The 18,657-nt window shown below is 37.1% G+C and overlaps 1 pseudogene; it reads right to left on the bottom strand.

Annotated features, from left to right (window-relative positions):
* Positions 1-917: 917 nt before the first annotated feature.
* Positions 918-1,034, bottom strand: LOC117715863 (small nucleolar RNA SNORA17; annotated as a pseudogene).
* Between the last annotated feature and the right edge of the window lie 17,623 nt (positions 1,035-18,657).

Here is an 18,657-nt window from a genome sequence, read left to right as displayed (position 1 = left end):
GCCAACTTCCCACCTGCTGCTGGTATTAAGATGTGAGGAGCAAGGAGGATATCTTTCTCTTGAAAACATAAAGACACCACTGCACAGTAAATCCTGGCTCTCCCACACTCATACCCTCAGGGCTAGTTCACATCCAGAATCAACTCTATAGTTCTGAAGCTTGTGTGGGGCAAGGCAGATCTCCTGCTGGGATAACCTATGGGCAAGCTGTCCTGCCCAACATAGGGGGCTCTCCTGCTCTTGTGACTCTAGGGTCAGCTCTCCCACAATTCCAAGATGAGGAGTGGAGCCCATTTTGCACAGCCCTCAGAAATCAACATGTCCTGAGGTTGACAGCCTAGACCAGGCAGGTCTGACCAGGTTTTTGTGCAGACAGAACTGTGGCACTTGATAACAGTATAGGCCAGGACCCACCATGGTCCCAGGTGGCATCACCAGCCACTCAGATCAAGCTGTACCTTCCTACCCTTGATTCTCCAGTTCTTCCTCTCTCTCTCTCTCTTTTTTTTTTTTTTTTTTTGCCCACATCCTGTTTCTCTTTCTCTTCCATTTTTCCACTTGCTCCTCTTGGTGGTACCTAGGGTCTCTGTGTGTCTGCTATTGTCTCAGGAGTGCTATTCCCCATTCTTACATTATGATGCTGGAAAGAAATCATCTGAGCAAGGTCTGTACTGCCAGGACTGCACAGCACTGGACCAGGCTAACTCATCTCAGGTTAGCTCACTGTCTAGTCTATGGTCCACAGTATGAGTCTGGTGGTGGACTCAGGCTTCCTTTATTCTCAACACCCCCACTGACCATATGGCTTAGGCTAATTCCCACCTGGGACCCAGGAGGGGTGCTTCCTGTTGTGGAAGTCCATCAGGACCTTCCTGGTACAGGACTGGTAGTGATCTTAGGCTTGTTGTTTTTCAGGGCATGTTAGGCTACAAATTATTCAGATGTTCAGAGAGTCAGAACTCTGAGTGTAGACATAGCCTCTCTCTTTGTGATGCACATGTGACATAGTAGCTACATCTGCAAGGCCTCTAGGGGCAGCTATAGTCTATTTTTTTTTTAGAAATTTTAAATATCTTTTAATGAGAGTTGCATGAACTGAAAGCAAAAAAATGCCTTCATTTTGCTTAACTACATATGTTAAATTCTCAATAGTTTATATAGCAGGGAGTTGATATAATAGGGAGAAAGAATGCAATTGTGTGTCCTTCAGGTTTTATTAGAGATAATTAAGTTTGTACAAGACATTTTTATTTAGAAATGTTATGTGTTAAATTGTTTTTCTTATATTTTAAGGACTTTTTAAAATATCACTCATGTATGTATTAGTATGTTTGCACAGGTACCTGCAAGTGACCACAGGACACATAAGGTGTCAGATCATCAGGAGCTGAAGTTACAGGTGGTTGTTAGCTCAAGTTCCCTGAAAGAGAAACAAGCCCTTTTTTGTTGTTGTTATTTTTGTTTTATTTCTAATAATTGGAAAGTCATATTGTTTATTTATTTTTTATTAAATTTATTTATTTACTCACTGTACAATCCATATAGTACCCCTCCTTTTCCTAGTAACCCCCCCTACACAGATCCTCCTCACATCCCATCCTCTAATTATTTGCAAAGGGGAATTTCCTTCTGGGTATTAGCCCCCCCCCCCCCCCCAAGGCTTTCACTTATCCATCAAGTCTCTATAAAACTAAGCACATCCTCTCCCACTAGGGCAGTTCAAGATGGAACATTTAGGGGTATGTAATCAACAGGCAGGCAGACAACAGACTTAGGAGCAGTCTCTGTTGTTGGGGAACCCACATGAGAACTAAGATGATTAAGTACTAGATATGTCTAAGAGGCCTGGATCCAGCTTGGACTTACTCTTAGGTTGGTGATTCAGGCTCTGGCAATCCCAAGAGTTTGAGTTAATTTACTTTGTTGGTCTTCCTGTGAAGTCTCTGCCCTCCTCTGGTCCTTCAATCCTTCTCCCAACTCTTCCATAAGACTCCCCAAGCTCCAACTAATGTTAAGTGTCTTTGCATTTCTTTCCATTGGCTGCTGGGTTGAGCCTCTGAGAGGTTCCTGTATGCAAGTACAACAGAGTATCATTAATATTGTCAGGGACTGGTACTTTCCCATAGGATGGGTCTCAAATTGGGGCAGACATTGGTGGCCCATACCTTCCATCTCTGCTTTATCTCTTTCCCTGCACTTCTTGTAGGCAAGATGCATTTTGGGTCAAAGGTTTTGTGGGTGGGTTACTACCCTTATATCTCTACTGGAAGTCGTGCCTGGCTAGAGGAACTGGCCACTTTCAGATCTATACCACCCAATGCTAGGAGTCTCAGCTAGAGTTGCTATCACATATACCATCTGGAGCCTCAACTTATACCAGGTCTCTGGCATGTCCTAGAGATTGCACCCCCACACTGATTTCCCTTTCTCTCCCCTGCTTTCTGGACATCTGTTCTCCACACACTACCTTTCTCCCATCCACATTCTCTCTCCTACCCAGTTCCCTAGTCCCATAGACCTCTGATATCTATTTTGTTTCCCCTTCTAAGAAAAATTCAACCATCCTCCCTTGGGCCTTCCTCCATATTTGGCTTCTTTAGGTCTGTTGATTATAACTGATGATCCTATAATTTGTGGATAATGTCCACTTATAAGTGAGTATATACCATGCATGTCATTTTGAGTTCCAGTTACCTCACTCAGGATATTTTCTAGTTCCATCTATTTGTCTGTGAAATTCATGATGCCCTTGTTTTTAATGGATGAGTAGTATTTTATTGTATAAATTAACTACATTTTCTGTATCCATTCTTTGGTGGAGGGACATTTGGGTTGTTTCCAGCTCCTGGATATTGCAAATAAGGTTTCCATGAATATGGTGGAACACATGTCCCTGTGGTATGGTGGGACATCTTTTAAATACATGCCCAAGAGTGATATAGCTAGGTCTTGAGGTATTCTCAATTTTTTGAGAAACCACCCACTTGATTTCCCGAGTGGCTGTACAAATTTGCACTCCTACCAGCAATGGAGAAGTGTTTCTATTGCCCACCAACCTAAACAGCATGTGCCGTCCATTGAATACTAGATTTTATCCATTCTGAAAAATATAAGGTGTAATCTCAAAGTCATTTTGATTTGCATTTTCCTGTTGACTAAGGGTGTTGAACATTTCTTTAGGTGCTTCTCAGCCATTCTTTTCTCTTCTGTTAAAAATTCTCTGTTTAGCTCTGTACCCCATTTTTAAAATTTATTTATTTGGTTTGTTATTGTCTAATTTCTTGAGTTCTTTATATATTTTGAATATTAGCCCTCTGTCAGATGTAGAGCTGGTAAAGATCTTTTCATAATCTGGAGACTATCATTTTGTCCTATTAGCAGTATCCCTTAACTTACAAAAGATTTTCAGTTTCATGAGGTTCCATTTATTATTTCTTGACCTTAGAGCCTGAGACACTGGTTCAGGCAGTTGTCTCCTGTACTGACGAGTTCAAGGCTATTTCCTACTTTTTTTTCTATTAGGTTTACTGTTTCTGGCTGTATTCTTTCAAGATTTGTAAAGAATTGTATTGGCATTTTGATTTGAAGTGCATTGAATCTGTAGATTGATTTTGATAAGATCCCCTATTTCCACTGTTAATCCTACTGATCCATAAGCATGGGAGATCCTTCCATTTTCCAATATCATCCTCAGTTTCTTTCTTTGGGGACTTGAAGTTATTATTCTGTAGGTCTTTTACTTCCTTGTTTAGAGTCACACTTAGATATTTATGTTATTTGTGGTTTTTGTGATGTGTTTTGTAGCACTAACTTCTTTCTCTGTTTATTGATTGTATAGAGGAGTGCTACATACTAATCTCTTTGAGTTAATTTTGTATCCAGCCAATTTGCTGAAGGTATTTATCAGCTGTAAGAGTTTTCTGGTTGAATTTTTAGGGTAACTTCTGTATAACATCTTATCGTCTGCAAATAGTAATACTTTCACTCCTTCTTTTCCAATTTGTATCCTGTTGACCTCCTTTAGTTTTCTTATTGCTCTGGCTAGAACTTCAAGTACTATATTGAAGAGAGAGGGAGAGACTGGATAGCCTTGTCTTGTCCCTGATTTTAGTGTAATTGATTTATGTTGGTCTCCATTTACTTTGATGTTGACTATTGACTGAGAAGCAAGCACTCTTAAATATTTCTGCAACCCCTCTTTTATCTGTCTCTACGATAATTGATCTGTCTTCAGGCACTAGAGATGTAGCTCAAGTTATCTTAGAATTTATTTTCTGGTCTACATTGGTCTCACACTTACAGTAAACCTCCTGCTTCAGTCTCTGAGGTGTGCATAGAGCCATGTCCCTCCTTTTATGTTTTATTATTTTCTTCTCGAAAAGAGAATAAAGCTAAACTCTTGGAATGCAATCCACTTTTGGAGGAAATGAGATCATGATTGCTTATAGACAGGTAACTCTCCCTCTTTTTTAAATTAAAGGTTGCAAACTCTTTTATCTTAATCATATTTTCATACTTTCAAATAAATGTTTATGGCATCTTGTTTAAATAAGTCTTGCTATTGATGTGGTTCTGTTCCTTTGCCTTGATTTGTTATTGCAAATAGTGCTTAATGCAGGTGTCTTTAGATGCTTTTATTGGTTTGTGCCTGTGTGAGGACAGCAGAAAAACATTGAAGATTTATGCTTATTTGTATTGCTGTGTAGCTTTTTTGTTTGAATTGTTAATATGATGTAGATAAAACAATGACAACAAAACATAAGGGAAAAACAAAGAATTAAAAAGAAAGACCCAAAAGCCCCACAAACTTATAAAGATCTGTACGCACTCTGTAAGGTAACAACAGTTGTAATTGCCATGAAGATGAGATCCTCATCTGGATAACCATCTGGGCATTGGTCAGGGAACTCTAGGGATGACACATATGTAAATTGTCACCCATTATAGCATAGGGTTTCTGCTGATGCTGCTACAGTTGAGGTTTTCATACTTTGGTGAGTAAATCTATACCAATATTCCTTTGAGTTATCATCACACCATGCTCACTGATTCACTAGGCTATGCTTAGGTAGTATTGCTTTGTTGGTCAGATTATCTAGAATAAGGAGACACTTAATCACATATCCTTAGGGAAGATATTTAGTAAAGGTGCACAGATTCAGGTATGAATTTTATAAGCATTCTTAGATTGCTCAGTATTATGTTAATGGAAATGCCCTCTATTTTCCTAATGTTGGTTTTTAAATTACCCCAAGCAATGGCTAAGATATTGGCATACTTAAAAAGAACATTCTTCCCCAGATATTATTTAAAGGTATTTAGTTGATGTTTTTAACCCATATTTTACATAATAGTCCTCCATACCTCGTACAGTTATATTTAGCAGAAATATTACAGTGAATTTGGGTCTTTTTATTATTGAAATTATTATTTGTATAATGCATACATTTCCATAATTTTATAAAATATCTAAAACAGGTGAGTTCTATATTCTTTCATTGATATCTATTATTATGACAATAACTACTTGATTTAATTATAGTGAATTTATAATAGATTTTCAAATACAGCAATGGTTCTTTATTTAACATATTTTATTTTCATTTTAATTGTTAATATATTTTTCAGATTATCTTTGTTGCCTTTATTAAGATCACAAATCTTCCTGATTATAATTACTCTTAACTTATTGGTCAAGATTGGTTATTTTAATTAATATTGTTTAGTGTAAAATAGTGTGAGAGAATGAATAATAATTTTTCATTTACCTCTTTTTTGAAAATATCAGCATTCTATAAAAATGACATGAATCTATGTCTAAGAAATTTAAGTACACTTTAGAAGAACACTTACTATCTTTTAAAATCTCTCAATTTTCTGAAAGCTATAACTGGTTATCATTTACCTGTGACAGCCAACATATCAGAATAGGCTATTGAAAAAATTAAAACCTCTTCACTCATTGATTTTTCTCACTGACAAGATGAAATCACTGTGCCTGGTGAGGGAATATTTTGAATACCACCCTACCCCAACTTGCAAGAAGTTCAGAAGCATTAATGTGCTTGGCTCAATTCACATAGTACCATGTGGAATTTTTGCACTGATTTATAGATATTGTTGTAATATGTAATGTCAAATGACTTTTGCACTTTCATGAGCATCCTTTTATCTAATCATCAACATAAAGTTTTATTTTTGCTAACAGCAATGTGAGTGGGGTAAAAAAAAAAAAGAAAAGAAAAATCACTTCTATCATTTGTTAACTCTGTATCCCATAATATATTCCTGAAATCTTAAGGGTTCCAACAGATTTATTATTTCAATTACCTTGTTAATGATATCTACTATCTGAAGTGACAAGGATGTTTGAACGTGTTGCTACACACAACTAAATCAATTCACAGAAGCGTGTTAAGAAAACACAGATTTATGAATATAGAGATTCATGGTGTGCAGGAGCTCTGAATAGATGAGAAAGCTTTGCTATGCAGCAGTAGAAAATGCATATATTCTGTACTGTGAAATAATATATAATAGGAAAAAGCAATCACTCTATTGAATGACTTTGGTTACTCTATAAAACACAGCAACTGTATGTTTGCGTCCTCTCTGGCACAGTACAGAGTCGTGTTTGTATCAGACAAAAAGAACCTCCAAGTAGTTATTAAAAAAAATGAAATACAACAGAATCAAAAATGACTAATATTTCTAACTAATGACACTTATAATGGAGTATATTATGATAAAGTTATAAATGATATACTTTATAATGTTTATATCATCCTAGGCGATATTGAGCCTCTAAAATAAATAGTCTGTATTTCTCTTCTTTATGTATCATGTATTATATGACTCTTTAGTCATAATTTTATATAAGATGCTGGCCCAATCTGAATAGTTTTCATGAAAATCATCTCCATCTCAACATAGGAGAAATAACAGAATTTGATTTTTTTTCAATAACAGAATCTAAGTTAGTGGGGAAATTTCTGGCTCAAGTGGCTGACCTTGAAACTGGTTGCTGGGCAGAATCTTCTAGACAATTTCAAAATGTATTGATGTCTACAAGTCCTACTAGATGATTTGATTCAAAATGTATGAGCAGAAGAAAGAGGTTGTGTCTTGAATTTGCCTCAGAAGCTCTTAGAGGTGTGTAACATTTTCAGAAAAGATTTCTGTTCAATAAATCTTATTATATATAGATGATGGACAGATAGATACAGAAAGATAATTTTACATTTATTTATTTTATAGTTTGTCTGTAAGTCAGAGGACAAATGGCTTGAGTTGACTCAGATTTGTCAGTAGGCACCCTTATGCACTGAACAGGTCGTGTGGCCCTGTTGTTGGAGGAGGTAAAGTCTTGTTGGGGAATGTGCATCACTGGGAGTAGGTATTGAGGTTTCGCTTTCACTCTGGCCCTTGCTCTCTCTCCCTGTGAATCAAGATGTACGCCTTTCAGTTACTACTACTTCAGCACCATGCCTGTTTTTGTCTTGTTATATAATTGTAGACTAATCTAAAACTAAGCAATCAACCATCTAATTATGGTTTCTTTTATAAAAATTTCCTTGATCATGGTGTCTCTTCACAGCAATAAAACAGGAACAAAAACAGAAGTTGGTAGCATGGACTGGGATATTTTCATGACAGTCCCGACATTGGTGTCATTCGGAGGAATACGGAAGAATTTGGGAGTTTGGAATGTGTGATGGTTTGAATGAGAAGTCACTGCCATAAGCTGATATATTTGTATGTTTAGATTATAGCTGATGAGCTATTGAGAATTAGGAGGTGTGCTCTTGTTGAAGGAAATGTGGTTTTTGATATTTCAAAAGCCCAAAATAAGGGCCATTGTCTCTCTGTGCCTACTGCCTGTGGATTAAGATGTAAAAACACTTAGCTACTACACTAGTGCCATGCCTGTCTGCTTCCTACCATGAGGGTAATGGAATTACCCTCTGAAAGTGTAAGCAAGCCTCCAGATAAATGCTTTTTTTATTTTTAAATTAGGAATTCTCTGATCACTGTATCTCTTCACATTGATAGAATAATAAAAACCAGATTAGAAAAGCAGTTGAGCACCTTAAGTGGAGCTTAATAAACAATCCTAGTAGAAGCATAAAAGACAGTGATTCTGAGGATGATAAGAATTGTAGCCACCTGGATCAAGAGGTTTCAGAAGGTAAGAATATAATCTAATTGGCTCACTGAGAGGCCATTGCTGTGATAGTTCTGCAAAGAATAGGGTTGCCTTTTGCCCTTGCCCTAAACATCTTCCCAGTGATAAATGGAAGGTTTTTGGAGCAGTATTATTGTCAGAGAATATTTTCACAACAGGCTGTGTCATGTAGTTATTAGTGAATACTATGTACATCTACAATGAAGAAGAGCAAGCAGGATAAAGAAGAATAAAATGTAGTTTGAGGAATAAAGGAACACCGGGAAATGTAAAGTTGGAAAAATTTCTGGAGCTCAAGCAGATAAAAGTTTCACAAAAGGGCTGAAGCAAATAGAATAAGAGACGGGTGCCCCCTGAAAAGGCAAAATGCCACAAAGCTTTGATGTCAACTTGTAAAAACGAATTAGGGAGAAACATAAGCAACAAAGGAAATACAAATATAATTCAAAGAGAAGGCCAGGTTCCATCCCCAGCAAACAGTGTAACCTGGGAGCCTCAGCCATATGATTCTAGACTTAAGAGTCATGAGAAACACAGAAAAGGGCTACAGAATCTTCTTCCAGGTTTATAAAAACCAAAATGGCCTGCATGCTGTTCCTGCACACATGACAGAAAAGTCTATTTCACAAAGCTGTGAGGTGAAATCTGGATTTTATTTGTGAATTCACAATGTTGGAGATTCGAGAACCATTGAATGCCTATGGAGAAGGGCCTCAGATAGGCTGTAGAAATCACCAGCCCAAGAGAAAGAGATGAGTTGCAGTCAACAAAATGGAGATGAAGAAAAAATTTTGTCATCAAACATAGACATATAAAATTTGGAGTTTTCCCTACTAGATTGATGTTTTGCTCTGATCCAGGCTTTCTTCACCACTCCACCTCTTCTGATTTTGAGAAGATATTCTGTGACATTTTATGTTTTGAGTATGAAAATTGCCTTTTCATTTTAAAGGAATTAGATTTAAGAGATTGTCTTAAAACTCAGAAGAAAGTTTGGACTTTTAAACCATGTTGAGACTGAGAAAGGCTACGAGGACTTTGAGCTGAAGTAAATGCATTTTGCATTATGACATGGCTACAGGCCTATGAGGGCCAGAAAGTAGCATGAGGTATTTTGAATAAGAATAGCCCACATAGGCTCTTGTATTTGAATGGATAGTAACTAGTTAGTTGAACTGATTGAAAGGATTAGGAGGGGCAGCCTTGAAAGAGGTGTACCAGAGTTGCCTTTGAAGTTTAAAAAGTTCTCTCTCTGTGTCTTTCTCTCTGTGTCTCTTTCTGTGTCTCTTTCCCTCTCCCTCTCCCCTCTCTCTCTCTGTCACACACACACACACACACACACACACACACACACACACACACACACACAAATGCCTATGGATCAGGATGTAGAAGTCTCAACTACTGTTCCACTGCCATGCCTGTCTGCTTCCCACTATGGTGAACATAGACTAAACCCATACAACTGCAAGAAACACCCAGATTAAGGGATTTCTTATATAAGAGTTGCTTTGGTCACCGTGTCTCTTCAAGCAACATATCAGTAAGTAAAAGTGCATTTTAATAAGATTTTAGACATGTTCTTTTCAGAGTACTGGTCTATGGTTTACAGGTCAGCTCATGTTTTACACCCTTCTTATCCTAAATGAAATGTAGTTGTATATTATAGGTTATACCGCACAATAACTCTTTGTTAAGTCTTTGCTAAAACAATTTTTTTCCTTTTGTAAGGTTTGTTTCTGGGCTGAATATTAGAGCTTTTTTCTGCTATGATATCAAATCTACTTTCTAATATAAGTGTTAAAAATTCAACAAGCTTTATGTTTTTTTCTTTTTTATTGGATACTTTATTTACATTTCAGATGTTATTCTCTTACCCCATTTCTATACCCCCCCCAGCCCAGGAACCCCCATTCCATCTTTCCTCCTCCTGATTCTATGAGGATGTGCCCCTACCTACCCCCCAATCCCACCTCGAATTCCCCCACACTTGGCGTCCAGCCTTCATGGGACCAAGGATCTACTTTCCCACCTATGCCCGACAAGGACATCCTCCCCTACGTATACAGCTGGAGTCATAGGTCCCTCCCTATGTGTTCCCAGGCTGGAGATTTAGACCCTGGGGAGCTCTGGTTGGTTGGTATTGTTGCTCTCCTCATGGAGCCACAAACCCTTTCAGCTCTTTCAGTCTTCTTTCTAACACCTCTATTGGGAACCTCTTGATCAGTCCAATGGTTAGCTCTGAGTATCCAACTCTGAATATATCAGACTCTGGCAGACCTCTAAGGAGACAAGCCTATTAGGCTCCTGTCAGCATGCACTTTCTGACATCCACATCAGTGTCTACCTTTGGTGACTGCACATGGGACAGATAACCCAGGTGGAAGAGTCTCTAAACAACTCCTCCTTCAGTTTTTGTCTCACACTTTGTCTCCATATTTGCTCCCTTGAGTATTTTGTTACTTCTTCTAAGAAGATCCAAAGCATCAGCACTTGGCCTTCCTTCTTTATGAGCTTCATGTGGTTTCTGGGTTGAATCTTGGGTATTTCAAGCTTCTAGGCTAATATCCAATTATCAGTGAGTGAATACCATGTGTGGGTTTTTTTTTTTTTTTTTTTTTTTGGTTTTTCCTGGAACTCACTTTGTAGACCAGGCTGGCCTCGAACTCAGAAATCCGCCTGCCTCTGCCTCCCATGTGCTTGGATTAAAGGCATGCGCCACCACCGCCCGGCATGTGTGTTCTTTTGTTACTGGGTTAAGTCACTCAGGATGATATTTTCTAGTTCCATCAATTTACCTAAGAATTTCTTGAATTCATTGTTTTTAATAGCTGAGTAATATTCCATTGTGTAAATGTACCACATTTTTGTGTATCCATTTCTCTGTTGAAGGACATCTGGGTTCTTTCCAGCTTCTGGCTAATATAAATAAGGCTGCTATTAACATAGTAGAGCATATGTTCTTGTTATATGTTAGAGCATCTTCTGGATATATGCCCAGGAGTAGTATAGCTGGATCCTAAGGTAATGCTATGTCCAATTTTCTGAGGAACCACCAGACTGATTTCCAGAGTGGTTGTACCAGCTTGCAATCCCACCAACAATGGAGGAGTGTTCCTCTTTTTCCATATCCTCGCCAGCATCTACTATCACCTGAGTTTTTGGTCTTAGCCATTCTGACTGGTGTGAGGTGGAATCTCAGGGTTATTTTAATTTGCATTTCCCTAATGACTAAGGATGTTGAACATTTCTTTAGGTGCTTCTCGGCCACTCGAGTTTCCTTAGTTAAGAATTCTTTGTTTATATCTCTTAGTGGTATGCAAAGGGTACAGCACTTACCATTAATGAGCATCACATATTCCATCAGAAGAATAGGTATACATTTTTCAGCATGGAGAGTGTGAAGGTACTAGGAATTGAGAGAATGTCCAGAAGCCTAACAGACCACAGGTGCACACTACACTAGAAGAATGGCAAACTGTCATAGCTCCTGATTCCTGGCTTTAGGTAATTACTTAGACTTTATGAGACTCATTTTTCTTACCCAATAGTAATATTTACAGTATTTTTGTTGATTAATGACCTAATTAAATAAATGAGACTGTTAAAAAAATTCTTTGTTTAGCTCTGTAACCCATTTTTAATAGAGTTATTTGATTGTCTGGAGTCTAATTTCTTGACTTTTTGTATATATTAGATATTATCCCTCTATCGAATGTACAATTGGTAAAGACCTTTTCCTATTCTGTTGGTTGCAATTTTGTCCTATTGATAGTATCCTTTTCCTTACATAAGCGTTGCAATTTTGTGAGGTCCCATTAATCAATTCTTGGTCTTAGCACATAAGCCATTCATTGGTGTTGAGTTCAGGAACTTTTCCCCTGTGCCTAGGTATTTGAGATTTTTCCCAACCTTCTCTTCTATTAGTTTCAGTTTATGTTTTTATGTGAAAGTCCTTTATCCACTTGGACTTGAGTTTTGTACAAATAGATAAGAATGGATGGATTTGCTTTCTTCTACACGCTAACCTCCAGTTGAACCAGCACCATTTGTTGAAAATGCTTTTTCCACTGGATGGTTTTAGCTCCTTTGTCAAAGATCAAGTGACCATAGGTGTGTGGATTCATTTCTGGATCTTAGATTTTATTTCACTGATCTTCCTGTCTGTCTCTGTACCAATACCATGCCATTTGTATCACTATTGCTCTGTAGTACAGTTTGAGGTCAAGGATGGTGATTCCCCCAAAGAATATTTTATTGTTGAGAATAGTTCTTGCTATCCTGGGTTTTTTGTTATTCCATATGAATTTGCAAATTGCTCTTTCTATCTCTATGAAGAACTGATTTGGAATTTTGATAAGGATTGCATTGCATCTGTAGAATACTTTCTGCAAGATGGTCGTTTTTACTATATTAAACCTGCCAATCCATGAGCATGAGAGATCTTTCCATCTTCTGAGATCTTCTTCAATTTCTTTCTTAAGAGACTTGAAGTTCTTGTCATACAGATCTGTCACTTGCTTGGTTAGATTCACTCCAAGGTATTTTATATTATTTGAAACTATTGTGAAGGATGTCATTTCTCTAATTTCGTTTTCAGCCTGTTTATCTTTTGAGTAGAGACAGGCTACTGGATTGAGTTAATTTTATATCCAGCCACTTGCTGAAGTTGTTTATGAGGTTTAGGAGTTCTCTGTTAGAAGTTTTAGGTTCACTTAAGTATACTATCATATCATCTGCAATTAGTGAAATTTTGACTTCTTCCTTACCAATTTGTATCCCTTTGATGTCCTTCTGTTGACTAATTGCTCTGGCTAGGACTTCCAGTACTATATTGAATAGGTAGGGTGAGAGTGGGCAGCCTTGTCTAGTCCCTGATCTTAATGGGATTGCTTCAAATTTCTCTGCATTTAGTTTGATGTTGGCTACTCGTATGCTCTATATTGCTTTTACAGTGTTTAGGTATGGGCCGTGAATTCCTGCTCTTTCCAAGACTTTTACCATGAAGGAATGTTGAAATTTGTCAAATTCTTCTTGGCATCTAGTGAGATGATCATGTGTTTCTTTTTTTTTTTTTCTTTGAGTTTGTTTATATAGTGGATTACATTGATGAATTCCCAATATTGAACTATTCCTGCATTCCTGAGATAAAGCCTACTTGATCATGATGAATGATTGTTTTGATGTGTTGTTGGATTCTGTTTGCGAGAATATTTTAAATATTTTTGCATCAATATTTATAAAGGAAATTGGTCTGAAATTTTCTTTCTTTGTTGGGTCTTTGTGAGCTTTAGGTATGAACATAATTTTAGCTTCATATAAAGAATTCGGTAGTGTTCTTTCTGTTTCTAATTTGTGGAATAGTTTGAATATAATTGGTATTAGTCTTCCTTGAAGGTGTGATAGAATTCTGCACTAAAACTATTTGGTCCTGGGCTTTTTTTGTGTGTGTGTGAGGAGACTTTTAATGACTGCTGCTATTTCTTTAAGGGTTATGGGACTGTTTAGATGGTTTATTTGTCCCTATTTTAACTTCTGTACCTGGTATCTGTCTAGAAAATTGTCCAGTTCATCCAGATTGTCCAGTTTTGTTGAGTATAGGCCTTTGTAATAGGATCTGATGATTTTTTAAAATTTTTTCAGTTTCTATTGTTGTGTCTCTTTTTTAATTTCTGATTTTATTAATTTGAATACTGTCACTGTGCCCTCTGGTTAGTCTGGCTAAGGGTTTACCTATCTTGTTGGTTTTCTCAAAGAACCAGCTCCTGGTTTAGTTGATATTTTGTGTAGTTCTTTCTTGGTCGATTTCAGTCCAGAGTTTGATTATTTCCTGCCATCTACGCCTCTTGGGTATATTTGCTTCTTTTTGTTCTAGAGCTTTCAGGTGTGCTTTCAAGTTGTTAGTGTATGCTCTTTCCAGTTTCTTTTTGTAGGCACTACAAAAAGCTATGAGTTTTTCTCTTAGCACTGCTTTCATGGAGTCCCACAAGTTTCGGTTTAATATGTGCTCATTTTCATTAAATTCTAAAAGTCTTTAATTTCTTTCTTCATTTCTTCCCTAACCACATTTTCATTGAATAGAGTGTTGTTCAATTTCCACATGTATGTGGGATTTCTATTGTTTTTGTCATTATTAAAGACCAGCCTCAGTTTATGGTGATCTGATAAGATGCAAGGAATTATTTCAATCCTTTTTTATCTGTTGAGGCCAATTTTGTGACCAATTATATGATCTATTTCAAGAAGATACCATGAGGTGCTGAGAAAAAAGGTTTACTCTTTTGTTTTAGGATGAAATGTTCTATAGATATCAGTTAAATCCATTTGGTTCATAACTTCTGCTAATTTCATTGTGTCTCTCTTTAGTTTCTCCTTCCATTATCTCTCCATTGGTGAGAGGGGGGTGTTGAAATCCCCCACTATTATTGTTTGAGATACAATGTGTGCTTTGAGCTTTTGTAAAGTTTCTTTTATGTATGTGGGTGTTCTTGCATTTGGAGCATAGATGTTCAGAATTGAGAGTTCATCTTGGTAGATGTTTTTCTTTGATGAGTATGAAGTGTCCTTCCTTAACTTTTTTTGATTACTGTTGGTTGAAAGTTGATTTTATTTGATATTAGTATGGCCACTCCAGCTTGTTTCTTAGGACCATTTGCTTGGAAAAATTGTTTTCTATCTTTTTACTCTGATGTAGTGTCTGTCTTTGTCACTGAGGTGTGTTTTCTGTATACAGCATAATTCTGGGTCCTGTTTATGTATCCAGTCTGATAGTCTATGTCTTTTTTTGGAGAATTGAGTCCATTGATATTAAGAGATATTAAAGAAAAATGATTGTTGCTTCCTGTTATTTTTGTTATTAGAGATGGAAATATATCTATCTATCTATCTATCTATCTAGATAGATAGATATAGATATAGATATAAAATCTTCTTTTGAGTTTTTTGAAAGATTACCTCCTTGTTTTTTTTTTAGGTTGCAGTTTTCCTCTTTGTGTTGAAGTTTTCCACCAATTATCTTTCGAAGTGCTGGATTTGTGGCAAGATATTATGTAATTTGGTTTGTCTTGGAATATCCTGGTTTCTCCATATATAGTAATTGAGAGTTTTGCTCGGTATAGTAGTCTGGGCTGGCATTTGTGTTCTCTTAGGGTCTTAACAATATTAGTCCAGGATCTTCTGGCTTTTATATTCTCTGGTGAGAAGTCTGGTGTAATTCTTATAGGTTTGCCTTTATATGTTACTTTGTCTTTTTCCCTTACTGCTTTTAGTATTTTTTTCTTTGTTTTGTACATTTGATGTTTTGATTATTTTGTGACAGGAAGTATTTTTTTCTGGTCTAGTCTATTTGGAGTTCTGTAGGCTTCTTTTATGTTCATGGACATCTCTTTCTTTAGTCTAGTGAAAGTTTTCCTCTATAATTTTGCTGAAGATATTTACTGGCCCTTTAAGTTGGGAATCTTCACTCTCATCTATACCTATTATCCTTAGGTTTGGCCTTCTCATTGTGTCCTGGATTTCCTAGATGTTTTGGGTTAGGAGCTTTTTGCATTTTGCAGTTTCTTTGACAGTTGTGTCAATGTTTTCCATGGTATCTTCTTCACATGAGGTTCTTTCTTCCATTTCTTACATTCTGTTGTTGATGCTTGCATTTATGACTCCTGATCTCTTACTTAGGTTTTCTATCTCCAGGGCAGTCTCCCTTTGTGATTTCTTTATTGTTTCTACTTCCATTTTTAGATCCTAGATGGTTTTGTTTAATTCCTTCACCTGTTTGGTTGTGTTTTCCTGCAATTCTTTAAGGGATTTTTGTGTTTTCTCTTTAAGGGCTTCTACCTGTTTACTTGTGTTCTGTACTTCTTTAAGGGAATTATTTATGTCCTCCTTAAAGTCCTCTATCATCATCATGAGAAGAGATTTTAATTCTGAATCCTGCTTTTCCAGTGTGATGGGGTGTCTGGGCTTGTTATGGTAGGAGAACTTGGTTCTGATGATGCCAAGTAACTTTGGTTTTTGTTGCCTATGTTCTTGTGCTTGCTTTTGCCATCTGGTAACTGGAGTGCTACCTGCACTCACTGTCTCTGACTTGAGCCTGTCTTTCCATTTATCTTGCTTGTGTCAGAACGCCTCAGAGTCCAGATGTCTCTGTGATCCTGTGATCCGGAGCTCCTGGATGGAAGAACTCCTGGAACTCAGGCCACCTCTTGGATCCTGAAATCCTGCTGCTCTGAGTACAGTTGTGCCTCTAGGATGGCTTAGGATATGGTGTCTTCATGGGAGCAGACCAGCTAGGTGTTCACTGCTCTGAGTGTAGTGGCTCCTCTCAAATAGTTTAGGATATGGTTTCTTCACAGGAGCAGACCAGCTAGGTGTCTGTCCCAACCAAAAGGACCAAGTGAGAGGTGAAAGGGGAATGGTATTCCAGAGGGGCAGGGTTTGGGTGTCTGATGGGTCCTGAGCTCCCCAGGCTTCCAGGTATAGCTCTGTGGCATAGGGTAGTGGGAGAGGGTTCTTACCCATTGCTCTGAGTGTGTCTCCTCTAGGATGGTTCAGGATATGGTGTCTTTATGGGACCAGTCCAGCTAGGTGTCTGCCCCAGCCAAAAGGACCAAGCGAGGGGCAGAAGGGGATTGGTATTCCCAAGCTTTATGTTTTTACTCCAGATATATTTTCTTGCAATTTGGTATGAAAATGTGAGTCTTGTTTTTAAAAATTTTCTAACATGGATTTATTTGCTACTAATAAATTATTTGCTAATTTATTTGAATTAGTACATTTTAGTAAATGTACATGAATACAATGCTTTCATATTCTTTCTATAGCTAAAAATACATCTTCCTTGTCCTATAACCCAGACAGTGACTTGGTCAGATGTAAACGTCTTGGATAATGCATTTCTTTCAAAGTTCTCTAGCTACTATTTATTCCATTTTTCCTTTTGCTTATCCTTTTCATTTGATATCATTGAAATTCCCCATATCAGTCTCACTGAGTTCACTTTGCTCTTTTTCACCCTAACTCCATAAAAGAATATTTATCTCAGGCTGTCAGATATTTTTTACACTCCTGTGATGTATTTTTATACTTCTTTCATTTCATTATTCTGAAAGTCTTATTATTCAGACATAGAACCTTAAGGAATTCATTTTGTTTTCTGTATTTTATTTTTGGATTGTATTCTCATTTTTCTTAAACTGTTCTCTGCAATTATTATCTTTTTTTTAAAAAAATCATATATCATTTTTGTTTTCTACTTTTTACATTCATGTTTGTAGCAAGCTTTGAACAACTGTAAGGTGGTTTAGGAGGTAAAGGCTCTTTTTGCCAAGCCTGATGATTTGTGTTTTATTCCAGGGTTCCACATTGTTGAAGTAGAGAAGCAACTCCTACAAACTCTCCTCTGACCTCCACATGCATGCCATGGTTTGCACAGGTACAGGCCCCCACATGTACATAAACATCTCTAAACATACTCCTACACTCACACTTGTATCTCTTTTATTTTCTTTCATTAATTCCTTTCATTTCATCTATTGTTAACTTATATGATATTTTTTTATATTACATACTGTTAACTTATACTACATTTACTACTTGTGCTCGCCATGCAGAATCTGATTATAATGGGAAGGTTTCTTTGGCTTAAGGGTTTCCATCATATCCAATCCCATAGGTAGGTTTTATACTCTGATACCTTTATTCTTGGTGCAAAAGTAAGAATTCAGTTTGTGTCAGTGCTGGAGAAAATCCAACATCTGGCCAATAAAGCTCCCATGTCTGAGTACTAGCCCAAGAGAATCTACCAACTGATTAAAGTGACATTTATTTTGAGTGTTTGCAATTTTTAAATGACTCTTCATAATTAGCTGAAAATCCTGCCCTTCTCTTGAGTTATTCTTTAAGGTGAATATTTTGAAATCTAAGTGTCTACTTCTCACTTGCACCCTGAATAATGTGGCCATGTGATTGTTGCTAAAATGCCTTCTTTTTCCTATGTTACCAATGATAAATGGATAAGCCAAGGTACAATTCTGCCAAAGTTCATTTTGGAAAACCAATATGTTTACTGGGCTTCCTTACAGTTTTTAGAAAGGAATGACTTAGAAAGTTATGGATGCTCATTTTCTGAAGGCCATACCTGCAAAGAGTTTCCTAAACAGGGATGAGAACCTCCCCTTATTACTTCGTGTGATGCTCTCTCACTTAGTTACTCAGAATATACACTGTAGCTCCACTCAGAAGTGGTCTTATAATTAAGGCTGAGTTGTGTACAACATGTGGTAGAGAAAAGCTGGATATTAAGATGAGAATTTCTTGACCATGTCTGCTCATCTGTGACAGGATATGAAGCCCAGGAGCAATAATTTTTTTTTCAAGATGGCAGATCTGAATGGACCAACATGAGAGTGTCTTGGCTCAGACAACAGTCATTCATGACAGGAATGAATGGTTGAGATTTAAAATAACCTCAAAAT

This window comes from Arvicanthis niloticus, chromosome 9 (genome assembly GCF_011762505.2).
Source record: "Arvicanthis niloticus isolate mArvNil1 chromosome 9, mArvNil1.pat.X, whole genome shotgun sequence".
NCBI lineage: Eukaryota > Metazoa > Chordata > Mammalia > Rodentia > Muridae > Arvicanthis > Arvicanthis niloticus.
Note: the sequence above shows the minus strand (reverse complement) of the source record. Positions and strands in the feature narration are given on the sequence as shown.